We start from the raw sequence: 16898 nt of genomic DNA on the forward strand, positions 1-16898 counted from the left end.
TGCAAGATTTCATCAATATTTTTTTTATTGTAAAAAATTAAATATCCTGGCCCATTGCAATGGCCCCCCTACCCATAAAATAATTAACATATTGCTGTCTAACTTGACGGGCACTTTGGGGGGCCAAGCCAGTACGGACAGTATCCAGGCCCGTAAGGTTGGCATCTATTTGTCCGGCCTCAGGCCCAACTGTGCCTATATAATTCTGAGAATGTTTGTTTAAAAAGTTGTGCAGAATGCAGCACGATAAAATTATAAAATTAAGTTTGTATTCCGCCAAATTAATGGCTGTTTGAAACAGGCGGAACCGGCTGGCCAGAATTCCAAACGCATTCTCAACCACTCTTCTAGCTCTGGCCAGCCGGAAATTAAAAACCCTCCTCTCCGGGGTGAGGGTTCTTTGGGGGAATGGCCTCATGAGGTGCTTGCTGAGAGCGAAGGCTTCATCGGCAATGAAGACAAAGGGGAGTCCTTCCACGTTATCCGCATCAGGTGGCAATCCCAGGCCACCACTCTGGAGACGCTGGCAGAACTCCGTCTGGGCAAATACTCCTTCATCCGACATCCGGCCATTCTTCCCCACGTCCACATATAAAAATTCATAGTGTGCCGACACCACCGCCATTAAAACAATACTGTGGAACCCCTTATAATTAAAATAGTATGACCCCGAATGGGGTGGTGGCACGATGTGGACATGTTTCCCATCTATAGCCCCTCCACAATTGGGAAAGTCCCAACGGCTGGCAAAATGGGATGCCACAGTCTGCCATTCCTGTGGCGTTGAAGGAAACTGGGGAATCAAACAAGAAAACCAAAATCAATTAATTTGTAAGCTAACATTGCAAGAAAATTAGACAATTAAAAACATTAGTCCCCAGCATCAGTATAACATTAAATAATTTAATTCTTCTGGAATAACTAATATGGAAAGGCACACTTATCAGATTGCTCACCCCCTCTGATGGAACATTGATTACATTTTAGGGGGTTGTGAAATCCCTAAAAAAGATTACTTTTAGGACACGCAGGAATTTAGGGACTAAAAAGGCTACAAGACTGCAGTTGTCGCACTCTGCAGGTGCAGTTGCTAACCAGCTTACAGTAAATGAGGTAATGTAAAAAGGCATTCATGTTGCAAGGAGTACACAATCACATGCAAGGGCAATTAATGAAAACACTTTGAGGCTTGCATATGATTTGATGATGGAAATCAGCAGAGCTTCTGCTCATTTACTAAAGCACTGGAACAAATGCACTTGTAGAGTGCACATGCATTTAGCAAAGTGCAACATATATTTGCTTTAGACAAATCAACACCACAGAACATTCAAGCAAATTTTTACGAGGGTGGGGGGGGGGGGGGGTTGTGAAATCTAGCTAATTGCTAATTAGCAGCACACTATTTGGAGTGAGTTTAGGTGGGGGGGGGGGGGGGTTGTGAAATCTAGCTAATTGCTAATTATAAGCACACTAAATACACTCAAACAAAATACATTCAAAATGAGTAGACTAGGTGGATATGTTCACATCACTGCATGCTGGGGAGGTTATTGAAGGAAAATATACATGCATGACAAAAAATAACAGGAAAAAAATCCAGCATGTGTGAGGATAAAAAGGGGACATTCACACTATATTGCAATGATGGTAAGTAGTGTTTGAAGAAAGAAATACATTACATTATCAAAGATTACATAAAAGAACATGTGATGCTAATAAAAGAAAAATATCTTACCTTAATATAGTCCTTCTGCAGGACCTGGATGATGGCAGAACAGGTCTCTGGGATAATGATACCCAGAGCCTGGGGGGAGATGCCTGTCGAGAACTTAAGGTCCTGCAGGCTTCTCCCTGTCGCCAAGTACCGCAACGTGGCAACTAGCCTCTGCTCCGGAGTGATGGCTTGCCTCATGCAGGTATCCTGCCTGCTGATATAGGGGGTCAGCAAAGCCAACAAATGGTCAAAAACGGGGTCCGTCATCCGGAGAAAGTTCCTGAAATCCTCAGGATTATTCTCACGGATCTCACGGAGCAAAGGCATGTGACAGAACTGGTCACGCTGAAGCAACCAATTCTTGGTCCATGAACTCCTCCTCGCCCTGTTCATGGACTGGTCTTGGGCTGAAGAATAAACTACAGCACCAAACACATACAATGCACGAGCTCGACGACGAGTACGTACAGGTAACATGGTTTCAAAACGGTCGGCTGGTCAGAACGCACTTAACAGAACGCACTGAAGAACAGCAAGGCCTGTGAAGAACGACCTGAAAATCAGGAACGAGCGGCCAATAAAACAAAGATTTCTCAATGCCAACTGACCAAACGCACTGAAAAGCAGATACAAACCTCACAAGCACAGACTGAACAACAGTTAAAACGAACTGAAAAATACGAGTCTCACAAGCGCGAATCGTCTCTCACCAAACTTCTACTAACACGAGATAAACACGAGATTAGCAGAAGGAGCCCAAAGGGTGTCGTACGGGCTATTGAACTTACGTTTTATAGTCTCGTCGGACTTGGTGTACGTCACCGCGTACTAGGCTGTCGTACTTTTGTGTGGTCGTGTGTAGGCAAGTCCGTTCGTAAGAAAGTCTGCCGCAAGTCCGCCGAAGGTACGCCGGAAGTATGTCGGACAGGCTGTCGGACTTTTGTAGGTGAAAAGTCCGACCGTGTGTACGCAGCATTAGTTTAAAAGATAAGTTCACCTTTTGACAAAAAATAATAAATGCACATTTTTTTGCAGGTAAAAAAATGTGCATTTATTATTTTTTGTTTTGGGAGCCTGTAAAGCATTGAATATGGCTGTAACATGTAAAATGTTATAAAAGGTGAACTTATCCTTTAACTTTCTTTTTCAATAACATTTTATTGAAAAGGATTTACATAACCAGAGTACAAAAACTTAAATAAACTTCAAGCATATAGGGGTACACATGCTGACAGAGTGTACAACAGAAATCCAGATGCAAGTGCACTGAGGTGTTGTGCATGATGAGAATGGGAAAAACCATTGTCACCATTTTAGTGGTAGATATATCTATTAGAAAGGGAGAGGGGGAAGCTTAAGTACTGAAGTGGGGGAAGCTCCTATCAGAGGAATGCCCCTGGAGCCGTTTTAAAGGCAAAAAAAGAAAATTTGTACCAAAGAAAGAAAACTCCTAAAGGATAGAGAAAAGATGAGGAAATAAAGTAGACAGACTGCAGAGAGTAGGGGAGAATGAAGCAGGGAGGAATGTGGATCAGTATAAAGGATTGGAGGATTAAATCGCCCATAAAGCATTTTTTAATTCTCCCCAAAATAATGAGAAATCCACAGATTCAAGACATTTCACATTTGCATATATCACTGGAATAGAATACATTGGAGATTAAAGAATGGTTTTGTGTGAAATCAATAGGTTTGTATTTCTTCATTGGAACTATATATCTATTGTATAATGATAGTTAAAGAAATCAGGAAATATAAATTCCGCTAAAAGTATTGTGTAAGAGAGTAAGTAGAAGAAGGGAAGAAAGACTAAAGAGGAGATTTAGAAAAGAGAAAAAGGAAAGGAGAAAAAGAAAGAAATCAAAGATAGTAGGGATCCCCGGGGTATCTCATATTGGTCGTCATATACTATGAGTATGCAGGATAGATTTATGATATGATATATGATATATATATATATTAGTAGGGTGCTGTCAAAAATTGGGAGGAAGAAAGTGAGTCCACCCATGGACTCCATATTTTCTCAAATTTATAGATGTTATCATTGGATATGGCTTCTGTTTTTGAATTAATTTATTATATTCTTAGTTTCAGAAACCATTAATGATGGGGTTTTCCAAGCTTTGGCAATTGTTTACTTTGCGGCTGTGGTAATTTGTAGTAGTAGTTTGAATTGGGTGTGGGGGATAGAGGCCAGTTTTAGGTTTAGAAGTGCAATTGTTGGGTCAAGATTGATAGATTTTTTAAACAATGTTGAGAACATGAGAAAAACATCTTTCCAAAAATCTTTTGTAACCGGACAGTCCCAAAATATATGGAAATGTGATCCTAATTCACCACAGCCACGAAAGCAAACCGGAGAATATTGGGGAACATATTTTGCAATTCTGACAGGGACCAGATACCAGTGTGTGAGCACCTTACAATTTATGTTTCTAAGGCAGTAATATTTAGTGAAGATGATTTTGTTGTGGTCCAGATTTTATCCCACACGGTTGCTTCCAAATGAAATTCAAGGTATCTCTCCCATTTTACCACATATGATGGTAGTTCTGCCTTAGGTGAAGTAGTAAGATGATTGTATATTATTGTTATGAGCCCTTTTGAGTGGGGATCACATTTCCATATGCTTTCAAAATGTGTACGTTTATCTAAATTACTTTTTCCTTGTATATAAGACGTAAAAAAAAAATGTAAACTGCAGATAACGAAAACGTTCTGAATGGGGAAGTTTATGACTTTCACATTCTTTAAAAGATTTAGGAGATGAACATGCAGGGTGAAAAATGGGCTTCTAATAAATGATAAAAGGGGTACATGTTGAGACTGAAGTCCATTGACTAATTTAAATTTATCCCAGATAGCAACTGTATGTTTAGTTATCTTATTTTTAATATTTTTACGATCGGAGGGATTAGCCCATATTAGGTTTGTTATGGAAAGTAGGTAGCAGTCAATTGATTCTAGTGCTACCCAAAGCGGAATTTCATGTTTTGTGTGATATTTAGGAATATGTGTTATTTGAGGTGCGTGGAAGTAATGCCGCGTACACGCGATCAGAATTTCCGTCAGAAAAAACTTGAATGGTTTTTCCGACGGAATTTCGCTCAAGCTTGCCTTGCATACACATGGTTACACAAAAGTTCTCTGAACTTTCAACCGTCAAGAAAGCGGTGACGTGCAACAGTATGACAAGCCGAGAAAATTAAGTTCAATGCTTCTGAGCATGCGTCGAATTGTTTCCGAGCATGCGTCGTTTTTTGCGTGTCCGAATTGCATACAGACGATCGCATTTTCAGATAGGAACTTTTCCCGACCGAAAAATAGAGGACATGCTCTCAATCTTTTGCTGGCTGGAATTCCGCCAGCAAAAGGCCGATGGAGCATACACACGGTCGCATTTTCTGACAAAAAGCTCTCATCTGAGTTTTGCTGGCGGCATTTCCGATCGTGTGTACGTGGCATAAGTGGTAAAATTAGGAAACCCTAGTCCACCTTTAGGTTTGGGAAGGTAAAGTGTATGTTTAGGCAAACAAGATTTCAAAGAACCCCAAATGAACGCATGTGTTTTATGTTGTAAATTTCAGAGGAAATATGCCGGGACAGGAATAGGTAAAACTTGAAAAAGATACAAGATTTTGGGTAATATAATCATCTTTATTATGTTAATTTTACCTATCCATGATATTGGTAAGGAGGACCATTGTTTAAGATAACTGGAGATTTGCCGCAATAATGGAGGGAAATTAGCAGAGAAGACGTCATAGAGATTGGGGGTAAGCTTAATTCCTAAGTAAGTGAGGCGTGATGTGGACCAGGAGAAAGGGAGGGATGTTTGTGCTTGTTGTAGAATATGAGGAGGTAAGGAGATATTTAAGGCTGTAGATTTTTGAGAATTAATAGTTAGACCAGAGATGCAGGCAAAATTATCAAGTTTGCTTATAAGGTTGGGAGCAGAAATATGAGGGGGTGACATAAAAATTAAGATATCGTCAGCAAATAGACATAGTTTGTGCTGACGACCAGCTAAATCTATCCCTTTGATTGAGGGGTCAGTATAGATTGCCTGAGCAAGGGGCTCAATAAGTAGGGAAAATAAGAGTGGGGAAAGTGGACATTCCTGACGTGTTCCTCTGCTGATGTCAAACATGCTTGATTTGTATCCAGCATTTTTAACATAGGCTTTGGGACTATTATATAATGATGAAACCCAATTAAGAAAATGAGGACCAAAGCCCCATCGTTGCAGGGCGAAATGTAGGTAGGGCCACGATACTGTATTGAATGTTTTTTGATATCTAATGACAGAAAGCATATGGGTATCTGTCGTGGTTTGGCCGTTTGAATCAGTATGGTGGTCCTGCGCACAATATCCGCTTCTTGGCGTAACGGAATGAGGCCTACTTGATCTTTGTTTATTAAAGGACCTATTATATTTTTTAAGTGAGTCGCTAAAACTTTCACTAGAAATTTTATGTTGAGGTTTAGTAAGGATATGGGCCTATAATTAGCACAAGATGTTTCATCTGACTGAGGTTTAGGAATCATTGAGATTATGGCTGTTAATGTTTCGGGGGGGAAAGGATTGATTATTAAGAAGGGAATTGAAAGCATCTGTCAGCATTGGAGCAAGGATATGAGAAAATTTCTTATAATAGAGGGCAGAGCAACCATCAGGGCCTGGACATTTGTTAGGTTTAAGAGATTTAATTGCTAATTTTACTTCTATAGATGTAATAGGGCTTTCAAGGCTATCATGTTGAGTTAAGGGAATAGTCGGAAGTTTAATTTGTGAGAAAAAATTATTCTGCCGAGGATTGATCAAAAGATCCTTCTTTTTTGTATAAAGAGGTAAGGTGCTTGTGGAAGGTCAGATCTTTACTGGGTTGCTGGTGTATGTATCATGTGGTAATTTTAGTTGAATCGGTTTAAATGGGTTATTTAATTTTTTAAGTGCTTGGGCAAGAAGGGTGCCAGGGCTTACTTGCTTTGAGATAAAATTTATGTTTGGATCTACGTAAGGTTTTGTCTACGGATTCTGATAGGAAAAGGTCAAGGTTCAGACATGCTTTATCTAGCTCTATCTTTGTCACAGGGGTAGGATTAGATTGAAAGTTTGTGTGGCAAGTATTGAATTCTTTTTTTAATTTTTGTTTCAGCTGTCGTTTTTTCTTTTTCAGATATGATGCTTGGCATAAACATACCCCTTGAAGAACCAGTTTATGTGCTTCCCATAAGGTTAATGGAGATACAGTATCTCAGGAGTCTCATTGTTTGTCAGATAATTTTTTATGGCTATTTCTAGGTCGGAAGAGTGTGATGGGTGACATAGGATTGAATCATTATTGTGCCATGTGGGTTCTTGTGCTTTAGGTATTATAGAAGTGAAAGTTGAAAGTATAGCACAGTGATCGGACCATGTAAAAGGTATAACAGATGAAGTAAGTAATTCCGGGGACATGCTTATTGAGATAAAAATGTGATCAATACGAGAAAAAGATTTATGCGGATGGGAATAAAAAGAATATTGGTGTTGCATAGGATTGATTTCACGTCAGGAATCTAGCAATGAATGTTGTTGAAGACGTTTTTGGAACAATCGAGATTGAGAGCTGGATGCGGTAGGAGTTGGGGATTTATCTAAATAAGGATATAGAAGTTGGTTTGAATTTCCACAGATCAAAACTGTGCCCATTTTATGTGTATCTGTTACATGTAGTAAATGAGAGAGAAATGATGATGGATTTCTGTTAGGAGCATAGTAGGATACCAATGTGATTGGGCAATCACAAAGATGCCCCGTAAGTATGAGATACCGACCTTCTGGGTCTTTGATCTCTGTCAGAAGGAAATAGGGTTTCGTTCGATTAAATGCTATTAGTACTCCCCTTTGGTTAGACTTAGCAGAGGCAGTAATAACTTGGAGTTACGTTTAATGTGAGGACATTTAAGGGGGCCATCTAGAAACCTTAAGGAGGTTATAGTATATATTGCATACATAGATTGTGAATCTATATTTACTCCGGGGAGGAGCAAGAAAAAAGAAGGGAGTAAAAACAGATTATTAAAGAAAAAAGAGAGAGTAAGAATCATGTGTTGTAACAAGGGGTTAAATTCTGTGTTACATTTATTCATAGATTCATTTATATATTTACCCTTTTAGATATGTGGTCAGTAAATACAATGATTAAAACACACAAAACAAAGAATGTAATAAAAGAGATTTACTTAGCTTCGATTAAAGATGTATTACAGATGTTACAATACAGGATAAATTCAGCATTCAATCCAGGGAACCCCTCAACTTCTGAATTTTCAGATAGTTCTGGAAGCCGACAGTCTGTTCAAGATCCAGGACCTCTTACGTCCCTTAACGAGGTTCGCTGCCCTGCTTTATTGTCTGACCTTATAAAGGCTAGATATAAGGCGCGAAAAGCTGGTTTAATCTGGTACTAACAACAGGCTAAACAGAGAATGGTCCAGAGACAATGACCCTCTGTGAATGACCATCTGTTAGCTCAGAAACATACATTTTACATATATATATATATATATATATATATATATATATATATATATATATATATATATATATATATATATATATATATATATATGTATATAAGTAATCACCTTAAAACTATTACTAAGTTTCTTGTAATTCAATAACTAAAGTTACACCCATACTACATTCCACCCCTTGACTTACAAGATTCTTAGTTTAGTTTATAATACTCAGGATTACTTATAGATATATCAAGATGTTCTACTTAAGGTAGTCCTTTCGCTTGTACTCCAATATAAACATTTCTGACTTCATTATTGTCATCCTTCACATTTCCAGTATTATAAGTATGTATGCGAAACACTCCTCATTATTAAATATGGTCCCATATATCCCACCCCTTGGGTATTTTCCACATGTAAATCAATGTATAACAGTTTTACATCCTTCCACACCTCGTCTTATTTATCTAAAGTTCTATCTCTTGACCCACTTTCTCTGTCTGATTTACCTGTCCAGGAAATCTCATTCTGCTATGTTAGGGCTGAAAAATATAAAAAATGTCCAGGCTTATAAAAACAACTATATGTTGGACTAACAGAATAACACCAAACTTCCTTTTGAAAGTACAGGCATGAGCATCAAACTTTCCTTTCCAAGAGTTTGAACGCATAGATACTTGTCAAAGTCCTCCATATCTGGTGATGGACAGCAGAGTCTTAGACATCCGGTTACCATATCACAGCTGCAGCATAGCACTTGCAACACTGTAGAACTGAAAGAACTGTACAATACAAAGTCCATAACCTTCGGACTATTGCAGCTCACAAGTCACAAACGTGCAGGCACATAACCACATAGTAGCTGGAACTTTTACAGATAGTTCAGGCACATGACCATCAGAGCAGATAAAACAGTTCAAGTACTTCACCATCAGATTCAGGTACTTAACCATGATAGCGGATGGAACAGTTCAGGTACTCGACCCTCAGAACAGGTGGAACTTGCACCAACAGTTCAGCTGCTGATCATTGGTAAAGACTTTATAGACGTTGCTGCTGTCAAAAGTGTTTGTCTTCTTTCTCCAATATGCTTCTAGTTGACATCATGACAGGTGTGTTACCAAATATGTCAGTCCAACATTCCTTAATTAACAACAATGCCCATATAGCCCATTATAGATTTCTGAACAGGCAAATCGATAATCATTGGTGATCTGTCTTAACACTGAAAAACTCAGCTTTCTACATTAAAGGTGAAATATTATTACAGGTATATTACTCATCCCCCACCTGAACTATACAATACTCTGTCCCAAATTATAGGCTCAACTTTAAACTAGTTCATGTGTGTTTCCTCTATGCACTTTGATCTCCTTCCACACTCTAAAGACATTCTGGCAGGCTAACTGGCTCTTGTCTACACTGATCCCAATATGTGCATATAATATGCCCATGCATATGTGTTACTGTACTCTACATGCCAGGCCCACCCCAAGCAATCAAGGAGAATTGAGGAAAACAAAACCTAAGAACCTATTTTATAACTCTTTTTCCTTTACCAAGAAAATTTTATGAAAACTCAACCAGGTGTATAGAACAGGGTGGTCAAAGAATAACACTAGAACACCTCATGTTGATAGACTTAAAAATTGTGTTCAGTGCAATAATATTAACCTAAATGTACAGTTATAAGTAGACATAAGTACTTTTTTTCCCTTGAAAAACAAAATGATTACTTTAAATTTAAACTGTCAATCATGCAGAAAAATGTACTTTATATGTAAAACCCCAGGCACACTCCCACAGTGGTACCAAAATAATTATGGCAGAATATATAGAAGTAGATGCCGCCATAATTTAGCTTACATATACACAGAAAATAACAATATGTAAATGTTTGGGTATTCTTACACCCTTCAAACCATTTCAAGTATTATATAATTCCAGATATCAAAACAATCTTGCTGTCAATATTCAAACATTATTTGTTCTATATCATTTTATATTCAACTCAATCTGAGGAAACCCTTAATAAATCTATTATGCAGCATCGAGAGTATTAGCTGCTCTGGTTTACAATCAGTTCCAATGAAAACTTTCAGTACATTTGCATATTGCATAAAAATAACAACAAAAACAACATAAATGATTCAGTTTGACTGTAATCTTCATCTTTAGTTCTTGGACATCAAACCATATCAGACAGGTGGGTTGATGCTGTTTAATATTGTCTAGGAACTAAACAAAATAAAAAGGTATTTAGTGTGATATTTTTACCGTTCCTTCCTAGAAAGTAACAAATAGTTAGCAACAAACACATTTAACCAACACTTTCCACAAACAACAAAACATATGGCCATTATTTCTGTTATTCATGAGTGCACTTTTATTACCCTTATTAATTGAGCTCATATTACTTAATTAATTATCACCACGTGGATTTTCATTAAAGGACGTCCATTCAAAGTTGTCATTAACCATGGTTGAAATAATTCACAAGAACATTATATGGTGTTCATTACATTTGTGCACAAACATTATACATCACCAAACTCATATTGATGTTTCTATTGCAACCTTTTGTTCAATACCATACAGATCTACGAAACTTCCTTCTGTATTAACGAAAAACTTAAATAAAAAAAATTAGTGTTGTATCCTAGAACAGGACACTTTATTACATTCACCAATAAAATTATAATAATCATGACTGCTATTCAGGATTTTAAAGGGTGTTAACATCAATCAGCCATTTACTTTCTTTGTTTCAAATAATCCTAGATTTTAACAAAACTAACAATTTCAGCATGATAAGACATTTCTCAGATGTTCAGCACTGTCCTGTTTTATCACAGGCATAAGCTTTTTTAAGGGGGGGGGGGTTAAGGGGGAATCTCCCTCTCTTAGGGATTGTCTCATTCAAGCAGACTCTCACAAATACAAGCAGTCTACAGCTGCAGTTCCTTTCACAACATGCTGGACTATTGTCCATTGTCCGGGGGGGGGGAGCTGAAAGCTGCAGCCATTCCTGTATGTTTAACTGATCTTTTCAGTCAAACATACAAAAACTCACTTAAACATCAGTAGCCAAATGTATTTTTACATATCACCCATACAAGCAACTTTTCCTCACCAATAGCTAGCTAAACGACCAACAAACGAGCTCAACATTTAAACTCAACACATATATTACTGCAGTAATCACAATCTAAGCATCAATACAGGTCATATTTTTCCTTTTCCTACCTGTTTTCTGCTCATCGTTTTCAAACCTCAAAGAACAATTATGTGAGCACCAGCGAAAGGGCCACTCGTCCACCTAACGCGGTCATCAGCTCATCTGTTCTATATGTCGAAAAAATCTAAAGCTTGCCGGGGGCTCGCTAAGCACACAATGAGTGGAAACATTCGACCATCTACCCCCTTTTTGTTTCAGTGCCTGCAAAAATATCCATCCTAATATAGATGCAGCTTTCTTTTCCGATTTTGAATATCGAAACAAAATCAAGAATCAGGAGACAGTGGCGGGGGTCTTCCACTTTAAATGCATCCTGATACTTGATCAATTCACGAGCCAGAGTAGACCAGCGTCTAGAATCTGCCCACTCTGAGATGGGGCTCTTTCGACTGTCTCCCCCCTTCGCTTCTTTTATCCAGTTAAACATATCTGCCACTAACTGCCACCAAAGCAAACCTAGCAACAAACCTCCCATCACAGTGCACACTAATAATACAGTTTCCCACTTGTCAAAAAACATTACAATTCACAACAGTATTACTAGGATTAATCACTGCACTTCAAACCAGCACTGAAAGGGTTAAATATCCTGCTCACAGCGCCATTATGTAACAAGGGGTTAAATTCTGTGTTACATTTATTCATAGATTCATTTATATATTTACCCTTTTAGATATGTGGTCAGTAAATACAATGATTAAAACACACAAAACAAAGAATGTAATAAAAGAGATTTACTTAGCTTCGATTAAAGATGTATTACAGATGTTACAATACAGGATAAATTCAGCATTCAATCCAGGGAACCCCTCAACTTCTGAATTTTCAGATAGTTCTGGAAGCCGACAGTCTGTTCAAGATCCAGGACCTCTTACGTCCCTTAACGAGGTTCGCTGCCCTGCTCTATTGTCTGACCTTATAAAGGCTAGATATAAGGCGCGAAAAGCTGGTTTAATCTGGTACTAACAACAGGCTAAACAGAGAATGGTCCAGAGACAATGACCCTCTGTGAATGACCATCTGTTAGCTCAGAAACATACATTTTACATATATAGAAATATATATAGAAATATATATATATATATATATATATATATATATATATATATATATATACATATATAAGTAATCACCTTAAAACTATTACTAAGTTTCTTGTAATTCAATAACTAAAGTTACACCCATACTACATGTGTACAAATAGTTTACAATTAATTGTGTAAATGTTGAAGAGTAAAATGATGGCGTACTGAGCATGTACACAATGCTTACTCATAGGCACTGAGTCTATCCGAGGAGGCTCCTCACAAAAAGGACCAGCATGGAGGAGAGTCCTAGGAAAAAAAATGGGGGGAACAGTGACCGTTTCTCGAGTCCCCCACAGCCCAGAAGTATATTCAAAAAAGAAAAAAAAATGTACTTGGACACCCAAGTTCGGCAATATGTGGAAAAATAATCAAAGATAAGAGAAAGATTAATTTGTTTTCAACTTCAAAATTATAAAGTGAGTATAATCATTTATTTGACCTTTTAAGGTATGTAACTTAAATTATGAACTCTATGGTTTGTTAACAGTACTTATTGCCTCCAGATTGCCAGTAGTGATAAAGGTAGATAATGTTATTAATAATCAGGATCGTTAAAGATAAAACAGTTGTAGCATTTAAAATTAATAGGATAACTAAATTTGTTTCTTAATAATTAAATAGGGCTTTGATCAAAACAATATTAACCTCTTTGTTTTAGTTGGGAAGAGGGAGAGGATGGGGAGGGAAGGGAGTATGGAGGAAGGAGGAGGAAAGAGAAGGTGGAAGATGAGGCAGAGGAAGGAGAGGGTGGGGAGGGAAGATTAGAGAGGGAATAGGGAATAATTAGATAATATAATAAATATAATTATCTAAATCTGGGGGAGGTTTTAAAGGGGAATTCTAAAGTTGAAATATAATATCAATTCAAGGAAGTTTATTCAGAATATGTTGAAGACAGTAAATATTTAAAACCAAAGAAAGAGCGGAGGTTTTGATAGAGTGATAGAGATAGAGTGAATTTCAACTTGGTGTGCAAAAGGTATTCAGTCCATTGTGTCTGGAAGATCTAGATCTGGAGAGTTGAATCGACCTGTCAGAGAAATAGTTGAAAAGGAGGGTTGTTTGGATGGGATGTCCTAATAGATACGGCACCTCAACCCTGAACTAGATAGTTAAGGGGAAGCAGCAAAATGGGATTATTGCGGTGCCAAGATCAGGTTTGGAACACATTCCTTCTAAAAATATTTCTTTATTAAAATACAATCTTAAAAGAGACATATACATGAATTCATACACATATATCAAAACCAATTAATTTAAACAGAGAATAAGCTTCAACCGTATTAATCAATACCCAAGATGTTGAATGGTGATCGATAAAATCGTTGATCCCTACTAGTTTTGCCAAAACATTCGGCTTCATCAGGGGAGTAAGCAAATCATACAAAAGGAATAAAAACACTGAAAAAAGGAAAAGAAACAATACATTAGTTGTCAAACCAGTTCTCCCAAATTCATTCACGCGAAGGATCATGTTACAGAAAATCCCAGTGTTGTCCAAGTAAAACAACCCCCACCCTCCCACCACCCCCTTCCCCCGGAATAACAGAGGGGAAGCGTGATACCCCACGATTCCCACATCCCAGACATACTGTGCCAAGCTACCAGAACATCAAGCAAGCACCACCAGGAGAAGGGGGAAGTAAATCAAACCCAATCCTGTATTTGGCTACAGAGGACTCCAATGGGTGCCTAAGGGGACTGAAATTTACATGTAAATTACTTAAATATAAATATAGTATTTTTTGTTAATCCAAGTGGGCTGAAAAGCCTCAATTACATACCATGGTTAGACAATAAAGGGGCACTATGAAGAGCGCTGGGTCAATTGAAATCGATGCCTGATTGCATTTAAACCAGAGGCACAGTAATATGGCCAAGAAAGCTGAAACAACAGTTGGATAAGCACTGGGAGCATTAATTAAAGGCTAAAAATACTAAAATTACGGGCATTTTTATTATATAGCATTAGGTTGTACAATGTTTGCGAAAAAATGTGCTGGTAAAGGCGCTTACCATAAGAAATGCAAACGCCTGGATTTGCAATGAAATACAAACAATTGGGGGCCCCCGTCGTCAAAGGGACTACACCCGGAATCCCCCAGTGAAGGAAAAGCCTCCCGGTGAATCCAGTCAGCAAGATTGTGTAGGTATAAGTTGAATATATCAAGTCAGCATGAGGCCATCCAGCAGAGTGTAACAAGAAAATAAGAAGCGAGGTAAACAAAGGTTCCATACAGATGGAGGTTTTTACCTTAGTAAAACACAACCGAACCACAGTGCAAGTCCAACAGCAAGTGAGTATAGAAAGTTTTTTGGCAGCCTTAAGAGTGCTCCACCCGATTAGCCAATTAGAATTGACCAATCGGGAGCGGACGAAGGGCGGCCCGGGCGCATGCGCAGTAGCAGGAGCGGAGCACCTACAATCCCCAGAATACCATGCATTGTCCAAGTCACATGATGATATCAGTGAAGATGGTGATGGGACGTAATGTGGGTGCGGGGCCTGACAATGAATAGGGGGAGGGATGAACGCACTCCGCCTATTCAAGGAGGATGAAAAAAGAAGCTGATGTAATGTGGTGGGAGGGTGGGGGTTGTTTTAGTTGGACAACACTGGGATTTTCTGTAGCATGATCCTTCGCGTGAATGAATTTGGGAGAACTGGTTTGACATCTAATGTATTGTTTCTTTTCCTTTTTTCAGTGTTTTTATTCCTTTTGTATGATTTGCTTACTCCCCTGATGAAGCCAATGTTTTAGCGAAACTAGTAGGGATCAACGATTTTATCGATCACCATTCAACATCTTGGGTATCGATTAATACGGTTGAAGCTTATTCTCTGTTTAAATTAATTGGTTTTGATATATGTGTATGAATTCATGTATATGTCTCTTTTAAGATTGTATATTAATAAAGAAATATTTTCAGACTTCAAGAACAGATAATGTGGACAGCTATCTTACAGCAATGACTGGTTAAAAAATAGAGTTCTGGTTCAAGCAATGTCCTTCTGTATAAAGCCTAAAGCTGGCTGTAGACATTCAGTGGTGGTAGGATGTCTGGACATGCATCTCAGAAGTATGCATACTTCTGTCTGTGGATGCCTGTGGGTATACAGCATATACATAATTACAGTTTAGCCATGCTATTACACTGAGGATGCAGCTATAAGATAACACATAAAACAATACTGAATAATAAAATTGCAGGTTCTCGTGAAAATGCTATTGATAGCATAAAATCTAGAAATAATTAGTAGCCTTCAATTATAAAAGACTGAATCACTTCTAGAAATATTTATCAGCAAATCTCTAAGTATTTATAGTAGGATAAACGAGACAATGATCTTAATATAAAATATTTGAAGCTCCTTATGTATGTATATTAAACATTCAACTTTTTTTAAACAGTGTAATTGTAACTCTTATGCTGGGCCCAGACTTCTAGAGAGACATAAACTAAGCAATGAAATGAAAACAGTACAAAAGGAAATATATTGTGTTTCTCTGTTAAGAATGTTGATGCTTAGTAACAGCAAAAAAAGGATATCCAGTGTGGAAATTGCTGTAAATGCTAAATATGAAATTAAATCTCTCCACCAGGGTCTGATTTATCATAATTAAATGCCCTAACCATTGAAGACCAAGCCTTTTCTGGCACCTTTTTGTTTACAAGTTTAAATCATTATTTTTTGCTAGAAAATTACTTATAACCCCCAAACATTATATATCTTTTTTAGCAGAGACCCTAGGGAATAAAATGGCAAAAAACACAATATATACCCCAATGTTTTGTATAATATGAAAGATGATGTTACACTGAGTAAATAGATACCCAACACATCACACTTTAAAATCGTGCACGTTCGTGGAATGGCGACAACTACAGTACCTAAAAATCTCCATAGGTGACACTTTAATCGCCTTTACAGGTTACCTGTTTAGAGTTACAGAGGAGGTCTAGTGCTAGAATTATTGCCCTCGCTCTAACGTTTGCAGCAATATCTCACAGGTGTGGTGCGCACACCATTTACATATGCGTGTACAATTTATGTATGCGTTCACGTGAGCACGGAGGGATGGCTTTAAATTTTATTTTTTTTACACTGTCCCTTTAATTTTTAATTTTTTTTATCACTTTTACTCCTATTAAAAGGAATGTAAACATCTCTTGTAATAGAAATAAGGATGACAAGCCCTCTTTATGGAGAGATCCGGGGTCAAAAAGACCCTAAATCTCTTTCTTTACCTTTAAAAGCAAAATATCATTGTTTACTTCCAGCCTGGACCAGAAGTGACATCATAGCAAATATATATCAAAAGATAAAAAAGACAATTTTTAAACA

The sequence above is a fragment of the Aquarana catesbeiana genome, linkage group LG03 (genome assembly GCF_042186555.1).
Source record: "Aquarana catesbeiana isolate 2022-GZ linkage group LG03, ASM4218655v1, whole genome shotgun sequence".
Classification (NCBI taxonomy): Eukaryota; Metazoa; Chordata; class Amphibia; order Anura; family Ranidae; genus Aquarana; species Aquarana catesbeiana.